The 15,856-nt window shown below is 33.6% G+C and overlaps 1 pseudogene; it reads left to right on the top strand.

Moving 5' to 3' along the window:
- Nucleotides 1-12,785: 12,785 nt before the first annotated feature.
- Nucleotides 12,786-12,877, top strand: LOC116472141 (small nucleolar RNA U3; annotated as a pseudogene).
- The last annotated feature ends 2,979 nt before the right edge of the window (nucleotides 12,878-15,856 follow it).

Here is a 15,856-nt window from a genome sequence, read left to right as displayed (position 1 = left end):
AGATCACTTGAGGTCAGCAGTTGGAGACCAGCCTGTGCAACATGGTGAAACTCTGTCTCTACTAAAAAATAAATAAATAAATAAATAAATAAATAAATAAATAAATAAATAGCCAGGGGTGGTGGTGCCTGACTTTATTCCCAGCTACTTGGAAGGCTGATGTGGGAGGATCGCTTGAGCCTGGAAGGTGGAGGTTACAGTGAACCGAGACTGCACCACTGCACTCCAGCCTGGGTGATGAAGCAAGACAGTCTCAAAAAAAAAGCAGCATATCTTGTAGAAAGCAATATTAAATAAGTTAACAAGTATTTAAGATTACATATGTCTTTCTGTGTAATTAATTGTATAAAGTAGATTTTAATACATACAGTTTTTATAAGTGTCACATTCCATCTATGGGGAATTTTCATTTTGACTTAATAATATATTAACTACTCCTTCCAGTTTTCATGTAGTAGAGCCTTTTGATTTATGAGTTTCTTATCAGTTTCTGGTTTCAGGCAGTGTGATCAGAAAATTTTTATATAATTCTTAAGTTTTATCTTGGTACATTTATTGAGGTTTAAAATTAATATATATTTGATGAGAATTCTCTGTGTCAAGTTTTAAAATTCATTATCAATTAATGTAACTTTTAAATTATATTATTTAAATATGCCATATTTGCATTAATACTATTCAACTTATAGTTTGTTATTGCTACCTTTAACTTCATCACTAATAGTCAATGAAAATTATGTAAAATCTACTTTTTAAAAAAAAATGTTGTTGCTAAGCTTTTAAACTAAAGGATATAACTTACAATGGATGCATTAAAAAGCACACTTTGATTTTTAAAAGCCCTCTTTTCCTAAATTAATGTTTTGGCCTAAAATCTGACTATAACCCAGTAGGTAGCATTCAGCTAGCACTCCTACAATAAACAATACAGTAGAGTAATATCTATTCGGTAACTTATTTTAAGAATTAGACCTCAGGCAATGTGTTATATCCACTGAAAAGCAAATCATAAAGGAAACATCATAGTTGTCCATTTCTCTGCCTGTTGATAATTTTTCAAACATTAAGAAGTGTGCTAGAGCCCGAGTAGAGCCCATTGTCCACTGAAGGAAGTTAGGCAGAATCTGTGTGAGAGAGAGAACAACAGCTAGGTGGAGGTTCTCAGCAGTCGTTGGATGAAGCGTAGACTATACATTTTCAGGGCAAGACTGTCCAAGACTTACCAGAGAGCAGTTTCTATAGATTTAAGAACAGAACAGGGATACCAGAAATTAGGTAATAATGAGGACACTGGAAGACTAATTCAATCAGTGTGAAGTCTTTATAAATATCTTGTTAACACTTTGGTGGAGACACAAATAAGTTCGTATGTTAGAAGTAATCCTATGCTAGATATCTCCTAACAAAATCTAAAACCAGAGTTTGAAGTTTGAGTCCCACCAAGTAAGATGGGCTTGGGAAACGCATTAAGATGATAAGATCTGCTTTACCAAAACATAAAACCAAGTCTCCACAAGTTCAAGTGTGATCAGCCTGCAATCTAATGCATGTTAGAACAAAAATTACCTCTTCAGAGGAATATAACAAAATTAAGATCTTCTACAATGTATTCTTCAGGATGTCTGATTATAAGATGTGAAGATAAACAAGTAAATCTTGATATATGAAAAAACAAAGAAAACAAAGGAAACTACACATGAGATGATGCAAATTTTAGATGCAACAGGCAAAATTTGTAGGTAAGTGACATAAATGTGTTCTGAGAATTAAAGGGACTCATATTCAAGGAATTGAAGAAAACTGTAATTGTAAGGATTTCTTAGGGAATTTGGGGAAATAAATGGAAGTTTTAACAATAAATTTGAATTTCTAGAAAAGTATCTGAAAATTTACAAATAACTGGTCTTAAAAGCAAATTAGAAATAATAGAAAAAGTCAGTAATCTTTACAATAGAGCATTAGAAATTCCTCATTTGAATAACTTGGTAAGACATAATTGTATAATTTATTCCAATTGCTTTTTTTTTAAACAAAAATCTGACAAACGTTTATTCCTAACTAACAGAAGATATTGAATGTACCAAGCACTCTCATGAACTCCCCTTAATTGTCAGGCCTCTACAGAGAGCAGCAATGACAGGACCTAAATCCTGTTAGAAGCTGATATAAATGGGAATTTGAACGGCAGAAGTGAAGGCTGTATTAAGAAAGAGAAGTCAAAGTAAATAGATTTGTTGTTGTTGTAAATTTACATGTGGTTGTCTTTGTTAATGTTTGTAGCTTCAACATCTATAGGCCCCTTTAAATGTTTCCTTAATATTTATTTACCTTATAGTTATAGTAAGTTAAAGTTAGCATTCCTTATGACTCTGAAAACAAAGTATTACTGATTTTGAGAAGGTATTTGCAAAGTTGAATCTTTAGATTTTTAATTAGCAGTGAAGTATGTTATTGGCTAACTACAAGACTCCTATTAGCAGAATCTGCCATTAGCCTTGCCTTGAAAAACTGCAAAGATGAGAATATTCACTTAATTATTTTAGCAAAGCTTTGTTTGTGTGAATTTTCATTCTGTTTTCATAGTTATATTTCACTTCTCCTTAGTTAAGTTTCTCCCTGTATCATTATTTTTTTAATTATGAAAATTTCTAGATGTTAACCTATCTACAAATTTTTTTTTCCAGTATCTCAAGAAACCCAAGAAGAATAAATTAAGTTTCCAGGTTTAGTTTCAATGGTGAATGGGAAACATATAATCCACGAGTGCTTTATTTTAGGACTATTTCTTCTTGTTGTTTATGATTTATTGTAAAATCAGACTTAAAATCTTTGACACAGCCAGGGTAAAAATATGAAGTTAAAATTACCATCTGCTGAAAGTCACTCCTAGTTTTCTACCAATAAAGAAAGTTGAGGCCGGGCGCGGTGGCTCACGCTTGTAATCCCAGCACTTTGGGAGGCCGAGGCGGGCGGATCACGAGGTCAGGAGATCGAGACCACGGTGAAACCCCGTCTCTACTAAAAATACAAAAAATTAGCCGGGCGTGGTGGCGGGCGCCTGTAATCCCAGCTACTCGGAGAGGCTGAGGCAGGAGAATGGCGTGAACCTGGGAGGCAGAGCTTGCAGTGAGTCGAGATTGCACCACTGCACTCCAGCCTGGGCCACAGAGCGAGACTCCGTCTCAAAAAAAAAAAAAAAGAAAGTTGATAATCTCACTGATTTTTTTCTGACATCATTATTGTCTTGTTCTATAAAAGGTGGGCAAATATTTATGGGCTTAGATGTAATATTGCTATTGCAATTCAGCCTTTTCTGCACACAAATGCAATATTAAAAAAAGAAACTAATCATAATATGAGTGAATATAAAGACAAAATTATCTACAAAGGTAAATTTACCAATAGCTGTTCACAATTTTAGGTATTTTAATAAAAATTCAGTGACATTTTGCAGATGCTCAAAGAAGACAATTTATAATTTGTGAAAGAGCATGAGTAAACATCACAGTTCACAAATACACACACATTCCTTTAACGTTTTGCATGGAATACAATAAGGTTTTGTTTCATTTGTACTGTCTTATCTTTCAATCAGATTTCTTGTATTTCTTCTAAATTCATTTCTTTCTAAAAATAACCTTAAGTACCTTTGGTTTTCTTTAATAAAACTGTCTCTTTTACCTTCCTAGCAAAAGTTCAGCTATTCACCTGCATATAGCACATACTCAGGTTATTCAGGGTAAAACTTCCTTAATATGGAATTTTATCTTCAATATTTTCAAATTTAAACTTTGTACATCTATATATCTGCATTTAATATACCTTTCAATTGTATCTACAAATTTTACTTAATTTAAGCTTCAATTTAACTTTTGTTTAGATATAGCTTCCTAATTTCATTGTGAGTTATACATAGATACTGATTAGGTAAACAATTTTACTTTGCATATAGCTCAGGTGAGTACATACATAATAATAAAAGGATCCTGGCTTTTAAATACTACAGTTATGCTAATTTTACTTTATTTTTCACATTTAAAACATACAGAAAATTTTAAGAATTAAATAAAATGAATATTTTAAATATGGTAAATTGGCATATTTAGTTATTAATAACTATATAATTTTAAAAAATACACAACTAGTAAAAGATTATTATTTAAGTATATAAGAACTTTAGAAATAAGGTTAAAGTTTCTTTTAATCATTCTTACTCCTTAAAAATAATGAAAATAATACTCTGTTGTGTATCTTTTCAGTATATTTGGTTATTTTACACACATCTATTTTACAAAGACAATGTTAACTGCTTTGTGTGGGAATGATCTTCAATTGTATTTAATTCACATTATGCAGGAAAAATAATTCTGTAACATTTCAGTCAAAACCATGTGATTTTTTCCCCTGAATGCTACACAATGTAGATGTATCCAATTTATCTGTAATCATTACCTCAACATTGGATATATTTATTGCTTATTTTGTAAATTATTTTAAAATAAGAGAAAAAAATCATTGTTTTACTTCTTAGTAAGTTATAAAACCTTAATTGTTTTATTTACCATTGTATTAAATAGAAGCAATACTGTTATTTGCCTTAAGAAGAAAATAGGAATATCCTAGTTTTCTATCATAAAGTATATGGATATTGGTAAAGAAAATGCATATGGTATTCTCCATGTTTTAGTTAATACAGAGTTTATAAATTATGTGCAGATTATACTAACGGCCACGTTGAAAAAGATTACTAGGAAAAAGTGGTTATAAATGCTTGGTAGACTGAGTCCGATATTTACACTACTTGGGCCTTTTCACCCTGTGAGAAAACAGACAGTGATACATAGAGTGTCTCTAAATTATAGATTTTGAAATAGTCATCAATAGGCTATAAATGAGACTACACTAAGAACTTAATATACTTTAAAAGGAAAGAATAGCATGAGGTCATTTTTTGTAACTCAAAATATATGTTATAAAGGGCATGCTTTAAAGAACCTGGCAGCAGGGATTTGAAGGCCATCAAGAATGGCTATAGAAAGTATAAAAATAAACTAAGGCCATAGACAGATTTCCACATGCAAACTGGCTTGAATTAGACAAAAGAGATTGTAATTGTACTTTATATAAAGTAGTAGAGACTACTTTATTTTATGGCAGCCTTCCTGATATAAAGAATAAATGGCCTATGCAAAAAGACAGTGGGAGAACTGCAAACCCACTGACCACGCTATTCATGTTATTTAATTAAATATCCATTAATAACCAGATATGGCATGAAAACAAAATCTGTGCTGCACTACAATGAAGAAAAGGTTTATACTGTAAAGATTCGAAATTCACTTGATAATGAGGCCTAAGGGGAAAGAGTATAAAGCACTAGTATAAATAAAACCAGCTCTTAGAGCTATCAAACATAAAATGTAGACTGAACTGTAATAGCAGGAAGCCTGTTTATTTTAAGAGTCCTTTTTGAGGTTACTGCTAAAACAACAACAACAAAAATCAAAACAAAACAAAGGATTCCATTGGATACCTAGTCAGTTTCTTATATTATACAGCTTTTCTACATGGGGGTAGGTTACATTAAAAAATAAAACATAACAAAACTATGCCACAAAAGTATTGAATTCATTATTACTATTTTGTAATATTCAGAGCACAGGGCATACAGGTATTTTACAAAGAAGCAGGACCCATTTGACTTGGGGAAGGATAACGGCCCTGGCATTACTTATGCCCCACTCTCTACCCATTCACTGGGATGAGGGTACAGTTAGAAAATCAAAATGAGTGAATATCCTTAATATTGTTGGGCATCAAATTAATTGAATATGACTTTAGACTATAATCCAAAATAGGGAAGGATTTAAATTTTCTTTTAGAATAATAAAGACATAATTCAATGCATGATGTAGGTGATCTAATGGGAAGCAATATCGTATATAAAACATCTAGGAACCCTTGGTAATTTGGTCAGTCAGTTCCCAAATTGCCACAAGACATCAAACAGCAAAGTTAGCTAAACTCGGGAAAATAACGCCTGTTGGATGTCCGAGTGTGGGTCTGTATGTGAGACTGTGTAAACGGTCTGTGTGTTTTTCTTTCAACTTTTCTTCTCCTGTATGGTCTCAATATAATAATACATTTTAAGTAAATAACTTCTTTTAGGCTTTCATGTGTATGCTTCATGTGCAGAAAATGGTAGTCAAGGCAGGAACCAAAAGAGGGAAAAGTAAAGCCCCTTTTTGATCAAAGGCAGGCATGAGTATGGGTGACAGAGAGTTTGTTGAGGATATCAAAGTGCAGAGAAATTAAGATAAATCTTCTTTATTTTTTACATCCCCCATCACCATACAGGAAGAAAAGAGTTATAGCAGATATAGGAGATAAACTGCTCAAATTACAGAAACAATAGCAACATCTGTGCTGGTTAGCCAAACAATAATGCACATGTAGATGATTCTTTGTCCTCAGTAAGCATACTAACTGTCTTAGGGATATTAAATAAGTTTGAATTTGTGTAGTTGTAAGTAATCTGAATCATTAATAAAACACATGTATGTATTCTGACAGAGTTCAATTTAGAATGTGGCTGTTATCTCAATCAAAGGCCTCTGTTAGTAAGCTACCAACAGGATGATGGTTTATGTGCATCAAGAGCTCAGGCAATCAATGTCAATAATATTCAAAGACCTCAACTCTAGCGGTTTTTTAATGATTTGAGATATTCTAGATTATTTAACAGACCAAAACGTATTTCTAGCACAGCATTAAAGAATATGCAAAAACTTTATTTCAAAGTAAGGTACACATACACATGCATACAAAACTGATCAAATATCTACTAAAATACTTCTATCTACTGGAATTTAAGCATTCTAAAATTTTTGGAAAAATTTCATGTATATCAACAGTTTTTTTAAATCAAAGTGTATTTCTGTTTTCAAAGAAATTCAACAACACTGAAGATGATATGAGTTGTATCATTTTAGTAAACTGAGTAAACATTTCCAAACGCATGAAAGGTCCTGCCAATTTGACATGATTTCAATCTTGATAATCACGTCCTACTCATTCTCTAAAATTCCACTCTGAGCATTTTCTTCCATACCTTTCCATACATTTTGGTGTTTTTTCATTTGTTCGTTTTCATGGGCCTAACTCTGAACAATATTCTGATGTGTTTTACATGGTGAAATCAGTTTCACTTTTAAATTTCTGAAATAGTCAAATTTTATGGGAATAAATTTTAATAAGTAAGTTATATCAACTTATGTAATACCTTTTTTTTTTTTTCGGATACAGGGTCTCACTCTGTTGCCCAGGTTGGGGTGCAGTGGCACACTCACAGCTCACTGCAACCTCAACCTCCCCAGGCTCAGCTGATCCTCCCACCTCTGCCACAAGAATAACTGGGATAACAGGTGTGCACCACCATGCCTGGCTAATTTTTGTCTTTTTTGTGAAGAGTAGGTGTCACCATGTTGTTCAGGCTGGTCTCGAACTCCTGTACTGGTGATCCAACCTCTTTGGCTTCCCAAATTGCTGGGATTACAGGCCTGAGCCACCAGCTCGGCCTTATATACTACTTTTTGGGTTAAAATAAGTTGATTAAATGATGAGAGAAGTTTAATTATGTTCATGAATTGGTTCTGAAACAATTCTATGGAGATATCTAGAAAACATTTTAAGAAATGTTAACAATCAGTGGGAAAAGTAAACATCTTTAATTTCTTCAAAGGAAAACATTTACTGTTTTCCCTTTTATTAGTCCAATCCTTCAGAGACAGGAAAGCAAGCACCTCATGAGTGATCATTCGCTTTTGTTGCTATTTTGTTATTTTATTCTTCTATTCCTTTTTAGAGAATAGATTTGAGGAGCCATTAGTCCTTTAAAACAGCTCCATGTTTGCAGATAGCTCCTTTTTTAGTTTCTATCTCTACCAGGCTCTGTGCTATTTCTTCTTAAGTGTATATCAAAATGATTCCTTCTCTGTGGCGATATCCCCATCTACTTCAGGCAGATTTATCATATCTTCCTAAGTCTTCTCCCTGACTTTGGCAAATCCAGCAGTTAAAACACTTTATGTATTTTATAATGTTCACTATCTTTCCTCTTTATAGATGAGCTTATTCTAAGAACACAAATTATATTTTACTTAACTTTTTATCCTAAGTGCTTAATTTGGGAAGAACACATAGCAGGTATTCTTAATTTTATTGTTGTTGCATTTAAACTATAATATAATGGAAAAGACAAAAAGGAGGAGATAAATAAGCACACAGTAAATGCAAAAGCAGAAGTGATTTTCTTCAAAGCAATTTGGAGTGAATAAATTTAAAATATCAAGGTAATTACACTTTAAATGTCAGAAGAAATAATAAAGGAGAAAATAAAAATTTTTTTTACATGTTTCCAAAATATCTTCTTGATGAAAGAAGAAATCAGGAAATCTGAAGTGGAAAAAAGGTCCTGAAAACCAATGTCAGTAATTAAAACAAAACAAAAGAAAACAAACAAACAAAACTATCGTCAATTTGGCTTTCTAAAATATGAGCAGCAACATTCCAGTTTGAAGGGAGAGAAACAAACTATGTAGAAATATATACCGCAAGGAAAATATCAGTGAATTGAAACTAAGAAATTTGTTGGCAAGTATAACAGGTATACTTTAGGAAATTGACTCAATTGTTACCTTGCCAAATAGGCTGAAAAGACTTCTATTATTTGCAAAGGAAAAAGCGTTTTCTAAACTGGATATCAATTGTGTGCTAGACAAGCATGGTTGACTGATCTGAAGTTTTTTGACTGGGGAAAAGAATGAGAGAAGAAAAATGGAAAGAATCTTGTGCTTTATTACTGTGATTTGTAGCTGGTAAAGAAATATAAAAATATGAGGTATTATTAAAATATATTTAAAGCATATTTTAAAATCTGTGATGGCAAGAACAGAGCCTACGATGAAGGTGGCAGAATTCAGGTTAAGTTAAGGTCAGAGCTCTGATTGCTCACTTCAACAGTATCTGGGGGAAGTTAGCTACATCAAGTAGCTTCTTAATGAGAATATATGTCACAGCACTCTATATTAGTCATAGGATATATATTAGTCATAATGAAGTTTAACAAATGAGTAATATTTGAATATGTCCTATTATATTTCATTAAAATATTTTTAAAAATTAATTACATGTCATTAAATGCTTAAGAGAGGAATAAGGAATCAAACCAACAAAAAAGACACAATAAAGCAAACTAAATAATATATAAATTTCAAACTAAAGTTTAAATAAACTAACAAAGAATTTCATGAAAATGACAATATGATTTCATCTTGTTTATTTTCACTTCCAACTCCTGAGCTACCTTTCCTGAACTAATCGGGTGCTGGGTCTAAAAGACAAGTGAGAACTCAGATGCTGCTGGAAACAGGAAGAAGAAAGCTGGCGAAAATGTTTCTTTGTGTTAGACCAGAACCTGTTATTCCCTGACAGTCCTGCAGTGAGAAATAGAAAAATATAGATCTTTGGTTAAATTTGGCCCACTGAGATTTATGGAATCTCCGGAAGAAGAGTGCAGTAATTGAGTATGAGGACTCTTAAACACCTTCAAGTCAATGAAATAAAAAAAAAAAAAATGTTGGCTGAATCCTTTCCAAGTCTACCACTAGAAAAATATGAAGAGACTGAAAAGCAGAAAGATTTTGCTCTGTCAGGAAATCGTCCTCCCACCTAATATCGCATACCTGGACTACAGCAGAGACAACGGTATTTCTACCCTTTATAATTGTTGTTTCCTCAGATAGCTGGAGTTTAGACTATCCAAGCCCAGTGAGCAGTCAAAGCAATGCTGATGATGTTGATAGTAATACTATTCATAGAAGTGATAATAAAATAATACCCACAAAGTGATAACTAGAAAGAGAAATTTTTGCCCTCATGGGAGCATACATTTTAGTACAACAAACTGATCATGTATATCAACAACCACATTTGGGTATACAATTAAGACCCCAGTGGAGAAAGTGATTTCATCTTTGAAGCTTTGTTTTATTTTTTGCTTGTTATCATGGAACTGAGATTGCCTAAAAAGCATAAACAACTACAGAAGATGAAGGTGCTGAGCATAGCATTATGTGGGGTTACTACTTCTCATGATCTATTAGGAAAAGATGGATTATTCATTCTAACTGTGGCCTTCTTAGGTGACCAAATTTCCAGGCAGTTTGTAGCGGTAAGGCAGAAAGCAATCCTGAAGGCCTGTGTGTGATTGGAGGGTGGTAATCTCAGTGGGAACATATGGAGCTCTTCAAGCCTCCCTTTAGTTTTCTTGCGAGTGATACATGTCTAAGTGTCAGGGGTGGGAGTTTTTCCCAAATCTCATGAGACATGAGGCACCTGTGTATTAAAAAAAAGTTAAAAAAACTTTTTTCACCCCCAAAATCATTTTGATGACTATTAAATTAAAAAGCAAAATATAAAATGCTCTTTTCACCAAAATTGGAATTATGCAGAAGTCAATTTGCATTTAGGTAAGTACTAGAAGATCATATAAAAAATCTTCAAAACTTTGTTTTGTGCAGGCATTTTAAAATTTAGAGATTATACAGTAGGAGCTTGTCCTTTGACTAGTGATAAAACAGACACAGAGGATAATCATTCAAATAATTCACCCAACCAGTAAGATTGAAAACTAGAAAATCATTTCTCATAACTTTCAGTTGGTGATGTGTCTACTACAGCCTGGAGTCTCAAAAGTACAATTTGTTTTTTAATGTTTCTTCATTTAGGGTAGGTTTATGATACTCAACAATAAACAATGATATAAAAAATGAAATTCTCATTATTTACTCTTACACTTTCTTAGAAATAACCAACATTAATTACTTTGTATTTGTCTTTCCACAAACTATTTGTGCATATGCAGGTACATACATAGATATTTTTAAAGGAAGATGTGTTCTTTTTGTACAAATGGGATTACACTCTAAATTTTTCCCCAAATCCTGTTTCTTTCACTAATAAATATGTTGTTTTTAATCCATAAAAATACATGTAGATTGATTTAATTACTATTGAATGGTCTGTTATGTAGATTATACATCATTTATTTAGTCAGTGCTGTACGTTTTAATGTTTATAATGCAGGTGCCCCTCAGATTTAATTTAGGCAGTATAATCGGCTAAGTACACCAGCTGCAGCACCTGTAAACCCATTGCTATATTTCCAACAAGGTCATGCTTCTCATGAATTCCTCCTAGCCAATGACAGACTGTAGCAGAGAAAGTGAGGCAGGCCTATTTCTGGAAGACACAGGAATCCTCTATTATGTAACTTTAACTTGAGTCCTCTCTGACAGCCTAGCAGAAAATTTCACAAATCTGCACTCAATCTACAAAGTCTACAATGCTTCTGTTTAACCTTCCCTTCTTTTCTTTTCTTCATTCTGGGTCATACTTGCATCACTTGCATCAAACAGCTCCCCCAACCTACTGGCTCCTTCTCATTTTTCTCATAGATATTTCTACTATTTGCATATTTATCTTTATCTTTATCTTAGTGTCTTCTTCCCAGAGGACCCAGAACAATATGTTTACTTTTTCCCATATAGTTGGTAATACACATACAGCATACTTGAGTGAAAAAAACCAGCATAATTTTTAAAGAAATTATGTCCTAAGATTTGCTTGATGTTTTTATCAATTATGCTCAGATCTCTTACAGCCAAGTAGAGCTGGATTAGATGTGATAGAAGGATTTGAATTCCCTTATTCAATACAGCTCATTAAAACTATGTTTGTTTTGAAGAGTTGTTTGTTTTCCATCTCCCAAAGCTATGCCAGTTAACATGATTTATTGATATAGAGAACAGGACTATTCACTGTTAATTATATTCTAAACAATAACACTTCATCAGCCGTTTATTTAGTGCTAGTACCAGCCTAATGGGAAAAAACACTAGATCAGACTAATTGTCATATTTTCATTTCAATCATTTCCTCTCTCCTTAACAGCATACTTTGTGATAGTTTGCTTGGCTTCTCAAACATTTTAGCACTTTTTCTTATATGAATTCACAAAAAATAAAACACCATTGGACTAATAAAATATAATTTATTCATTTTATTTTAGTCGGAATAGAACACAATGAAACTATTATACAAAAAAAGTTGAGTAAATTAGCCCTAGGCAATGATTTACAGTTTATACTAAAATATCTGTAGGACATCATTACAATTCCGGCTAGTCATTTTCACAGACATTAAAAGAAAATCTTGAACACTGTAAGTCCAAATTTTCACATTTCAGTATCTGAAATTGCTATGGAAAGAATTAACAGAATGAAAAATTATTGCAAATTATACTTCATTTATTTTAATCATTAGTCTTCACTTAACCAAAGGATCATTCTATTGACTATTAACTCTAAGGCAAGGTATTAAGTACTGTTTAAGTAATTAAAATTTATTCAATTTTTAATGAACAAGCTCTTTCAAATGATACTATATTATATGGCATTAAGTAAATTGTCAGTAAGCAAATTTTTACTTTGTTAAAGCTAGCAAAATTTTTCAATAGTCAAGTGATAAATTTCATGGATAAATATCTAAACTTAGATTTAGTCTGACCTAAAGAAGAAAATTTGAACAAGCTGATGTAATTTTGCGCTGGTACCTGGGTGTTAAAATCTCATTAAGCATAGAAGCCTAACATGCCAAACAAATACCATAGGTACGAGTCAGATAATAAGCAAAGTAGTCTGTAACCGTAAGAATCATGTAAATGTTAGACTATACTTTCAGGGATCATTTCTATAGTTTGTTACTAGAGAAGGTTCTCTGAACGTGTAGAGCACTGAAGACTATCGAGGCTGGGAAGAAACTGCATCAACTAACGAGCAAAATAACCAACTAACATCATAATGACAGGATCAAATTCACACATGGCAATATTAACTTTAAATGTAAATGGGCTAAATGCTCCAATTAAAAGACACAGACTGGCAAATTGGATAAAGAGTCAAGACCCATCAGTGTGCTATATTCAGGAAACCCATCGCACGTGCAGACACACACATAGGCTCAAAATAAAAGGATGGAGGAAGATCTACCAAGCAAATGGAAAATAAAAAAGGCAGGAGTTGCAATCCTAGTCTCTGATAAAACAGACTTTAAATCAACAAAGATCAAAAGAGACAAAGAAGGCCATTACATAATGGTAAAGGGATCAATTCAACAAGAAGAGCTAACTGTCCTAAATATATATGCACCCAATACAGGAGGACCCAGATTCATAAAGCAAGTCCTGAGTGACCTACAAAGAGATTTAGACTCCCACACAATAATAATGGGAGACTGTAACACCCCACTGTCAACATTAGACAGATCAATGAGACAGAAAGTTAACAGGAATACCCTGGAATTGAACTCAGCTCTGCACCAAGCGGACCTAATAGACATCTATAGAACTCTCCACGCCAAATCAACAGAATATACATTTTTCTCAGCACCACACCACACCTATTCCAAAACTGACCACATAGTTGGAAGTAAAGCTCTCCTCAGCAAATATAAAAGAACAGAAATTATAACAAATGGTCTCTCAGACCACAGTGCAATCAAACTAGAACTCAGGATTAATAAAACTCACTCAAAACCACTCAACTACATGGAAACTGAACAACCTGCTCCTGAATGACTACTGGGTACATAACGAAATGAAGGCAGAAATAAAGATGTTCTTTGAAACCAACGAGAACAAAGACACAACATACCAGAATCTCTGGGACACATTCAAAGCACTGTGTAGAGGGAAATTTATAGCACTAAATCCCCACAAGAGAAAGCAGGAAAGATCCAAAATTGACATCCTAACATCACAATTAAAAGAACTAGAAAAGCAAGAGCAAACACATTCAAAAGCTAGCAGAAGGCAAGAAATAACTAAAATCTGAGCAGAACTGAAGGAAATAGAGACACAAAAAACCCTTCAAAAAATTAATGAATCCAGGAGCTGACTTTTTTGAAAAGATCAACAAAATTGATAGACCACTACCAAGACTAATAAAGAAGAAAAGAGAGAAGAATCAAATAGATGCAATAAAAAATGATAAAGGGGATATCATCACCAATCCCACAGAAATACAAACTACCATCAGAGAATACTACAAACACATCTATGCAAATAAACTAGAAAATCTAGAAGAAATGGATAAATTCCTCGACACATACACCCTCTCAAGACTAAACCAGGAGAAGCTGAATCTCTGAATAGACCAATAACAGGCTCTGAAATTGTGGCAATAATCAATAGCTTACCAACCAAAAAGAGTCCAGGACCAGATGGATTGACAGCCGAATTCTACCAGAGGTACAAGGAGGAACTGGTACCATTCCTTCTGAGACTATTCCAATCAATAGAAAAAGAGGGAATCCTCCCTAACTCATTTTATGAGGCCAGCATCATCCTGATACCAAAGCCTGGCAGAGACACAACCAAAAAAGAGAATTTTAGACCAGTATCTTTGATGAACATTGATGCAAAAATCCTCAATAAAATACTGGCAAACCGAATCCAGCAGCACATCAAAAAGCTTATTCACCATGATCAAGTGGGCTTCATCCCTGGGATGCAAGGCTGGTTCAACACACACAAATCAATAAGTGTAATCCAGCACATAAACAGAACCAAAGACAAAAACCACATGATTATCTCAACAGATGCAGAAAAGGCCTTTGACAAAAATCAACAACCCTTCATGCTAAAAACTCTCAATAAATTAGGTATTGATGGGACATATCTCAAAATAATAAGAGCTATCTATGACAAACCCACAGCCAATATCATACTGAACAGGCAAAAACTGGAATCATTCCTTTTGAAAACTGGCACAAGACAGGGATGCCCTCTCTCACCACTCCTATTCAACATAGTGTTGGAAGTTCTGGCCAGGGCAATCAGGCAGGAGAAGGAAATAAATGGTATTCGGTTAGGAAAAGAGGAAGTCAAATTGTCCCTGTTTACAGATGACATGATTGTATATCTAGAAAACCCCATTGTCTCAGCCCAAAATCTCAAGCTGACAAGCAACTTCAGCAAAGTCGCAGGATATAAAATCAATGTACAAAAATCAAAAGCATTCTTATACACCAATAACAGACAAACAGAGAGCCAAATCATGACTGAACTCCCGTTCACAATTGCTTCAAAGAGAATAAAATATCTAGGAATCCAACTTACAAGGGACGTGAAGGACCTCTTCAAGGAGAACTACAAACCACTTCTCAATGAAATAAAAGAGGATACAAACAAATGGAAGAACATTCCATGCTCATGGGTTGGAAGAATCAATATCGTGAAAATGGCCATACTGCCCAAGGTAATTTATAGATTCAATGCCATCCCCATCAAGCTACCAATGACTTTCTTCACAGAATTGGAAAAAACTACTTTAAAGTTCATATGAAACCAGAAAAGAGCCCACATCGCCAAGTCAATCCTAAGCCAAAAGAACAAAGCTGGAGGCATCATGCTACCTGACTTCAAACTATACTACAAGGCTACAGTAATCAAAACAGCATGGTACTGGTACGAAAACAGAGATATAGATCAATGGAACAGAACAGAGCCCTCAGAAATAACACCGCATATCTACAACTATCTGATCTTTGACAAACCTGACAAAAACAAGCAAGGGGGAAATGATTCCCTATTTAATAAATGGTGCTGGGAAAACTGGCTAGCCATATGTAGAAAGCTGAAACTGGATCCCTTCCTTACACCTTATACAAAAATTAATTCAAGATGAATTAAAGACTTACATGTTGGACCTAAAACCATAAAAACCCTAGAAGAAAA

This window comes from Hylobates moloch, unplaced genomic scaffold (assembly GCF_009828535.3).
Source record: "Hylobates moloch isolate HMO894 unplaced genomic scaffold, HMol_V3 SCAFFOLD_6, whole genome shotgun sequence".
Lineage (NCBI taxonomy): Eukaryota > Metazoa > Chordata > Mammalia > Primates > Hylobatidae > Hylobates > Hylobates moloch.
This window is presented reverse-complemented; position numbering and strand designations above follow the sequence as displayed.